Here is a 2,500-nt window from a genome sequence, read left to right as displayed (position 1 = left end):
TCCAGGCGGGGGGGGCCCTCGCCCGGCCCGCGGAGTCCGATTGAACACCCCCCAGGTCGGGCGGGCTCGCTCTGTTGAGCGCACGGAGGTTGAGATAGAAAATATTGCAACACGCGGAGCTCCAGGCGGGGGGGGCCCTCGCCCGGCCCGCGGAGTCCGATTGAACACCCCCCAGGTCGGGCGGGCTCGCTCTGTTGAGCGCACGGAGGTTGACATAGAAAATATTGCAACACGCGGAGCTCCAGGCGGGGGGGGCCCTCGCCCGGCCCGCGGAGTCCGATTGAACACCCCCCAGGTCGGGCGGGCTCGCTCTGTTGAGCGCACGGAGGTTGAGATAGAAAATATTGCAACACGCGGTGCTCCAGGCGGGGGGGGCCCTCGCCCGGCCCGCGGAGTCCGATTGAACACCCCCCAGGTCGGGCAGGCTCGCTCTGTTGAGCGCATGGAGGTTGACATAGAAAATAATCCAACACGCGGAGCTCCAGGCGGGGGGGCCCTCGCCCGGCCCGCGGAGTCCGATTGAACACCCCCCAGGTCGGGCAGGCTCGCTCTGTTGAGCGCATGGAGGTTGACATAGAAAATAATCCAACACGTGGAGCTCCAGGCGGGGGGGCCCTCGCCCGGCCCGCGGAGTCCGATTGAACACCCCCCAGGTCGGGCAGGCTCGCTCTGTTGAGCGCATGGAGGTTGACATAGAAAATAATCCAACACGTGGAGCTCCAGGCGGGGGGGCCCTCGCCCGGCCCGCGGAGTCCGATTGAACACCCCCCAGGTCGGGCAGGCTCGCTCTGTTGAGCGCATGGAGGTTGACATAGAAAATAATCCAACACGTGGAGCTCCAGGCGGGGGGGCCCTCGCCCGGCCCGCGGAGTCCGATTGAACACCCCCCAGGTCGGGCAGGCTCGCTCTGTTGAGCGCATGGAGGTTGACATAGAAAATAATCCAACACGTGGAGCTCCAGGCGGGGGGGCCCTCTCCCCCCCCGGTGAGTCCGCTCACAGTGCCCCTATGTCGGGCAGGCTCATTGCAATGTGCGCATGGAGGTTGACTTAGAAAATATTTGAGAGTGACATGAGCTCCAGGCAGACACCGACTCATCGCCCGTGGGGTGTCCGACGAGCCCTCACCAATCTTGGATTAATGTTTGGCGAGGCTCCCCTGATCAGCTCTGGAGGTGGCAAGTTCTGAAAAAGTGGTTTCTGAAAATGTGCCCCTTGTATTTTGTGAAACCAGGGGTAACCTAGCGAGTAGGCAAACTCATCCCCTGACTGGGGGGATCAACTTTTACCTACTACAGCGCCCCTAATGGCCAAAAGTGGTACTGCTCCCCCTGGTAGCCTAACCCATTGAAATGAATGGGAAAAATTAATTTAGGCTACCAGGGCTTTGGGCTACCAGGGCTTTGGGCTACCAGGGCTTTGGGCTACCAGGGCTTTTTGCTACCAGGGCTGTGGGCTACCAGGGCTTTGGGCTACCAGGGCTGAGGGCTACCAGGGCTATTATAGGCGGCCACCACTGCACTAGTGGCAGCCCGGGGAAGGTGCCTGTTGCTCGGATATGCTTTTACGCACGTCGGCCTCTGCGCCCTGGAGCTTTTTTATGCTACCAGGGCTATTATAGGCGGCCACCACTGCACTAGTGGCAGCCCGGGGAAGGTGCCTGTTGCTCGGATATGCTTTTACGCACGTCGGCCTCTGCGCCCTGGAGCTTTTTTATGCTACCAGGGCTATTATAGGCGGCCACCACTGCACTAGTGGCAGCCCGGGGAAGGTGCCTGTTGCTCGGATATGCTTTTACGCACGTCGGCCTCTGCGCCCTGGAGCTTTTTTATGCTACCAGGGCTATTATAGGCGGCCACCACTGCACTAGTGGCAGCCCGGGGAAGGTGCCTGTTGCTCGGATATGCTTTTACGCACGTCGGCCTCTGCGCCCTGGAGCTTTTTTATGCCACCAGGGCTATTATAGGCGGCCACCACTGCACTAGTGGAAGCCCGGGGAAGGTGCCTTTTGCTCGGATATGCTTTTACGCACGTCGGCCTCTGCGCCCTGGAGCTTTTTGATGCCACCAGGGCTATTATAGGCGGCCACCACTGCACTAGTGGCGGCCCGGGGAAGGTGCCTTTTGCTCGGATATGCTTTTACGCACGTCGGCCTCTGCGCCCTGGAGCTTTTTTATGCCACCAGGGCTATTATAGGCGGCCACCACTGCACTAGTGGCAGCCCGGGGAAGGTGCCTGTTGCTCGGATATGCTTTTACGCACGTCGGCCTCTGCGCCCTGGAGCTTTTTTATGCTACCAGGGCTATTATAGGCGGCCACCACTGCACTAGTGGAAGCCCGGGGAAGGTGCCTGTTGCTCGGATATGATTTTACGCACGTCGGCCTCTGCGCCCTGGAGCTTTTTTATGCCACCAGGGCTATGTTAGGCGGCCACCACTGCACTAGTGGAAGCCCGGGGAAGGTGCCTGTTGCTCGGATATGCTTTTACGCACGTCGGCCTC

This window comes from Filicampus tigris, unplaced genomic scaffold (genome assembly GCF_054856515.1).
Source record: "Filicampus tigris isolate MCC_2025a unplaced genomic scaffold, RoL_Ftig_1.0 HiC_scaffold_35, whole genome shotgun sequence".
Classification (NCBI taxonomy): Eukaryota; Metazoa; Chordata; class Actinopteri; order Syngnathiformes; family Syngnathidae; genus Filicampus; species Filicampus tigris.
The sequence above is the reverse complement of the archived record's forward strand: the minus strand, read 5'-3'. Positions refer to the sequence as shown.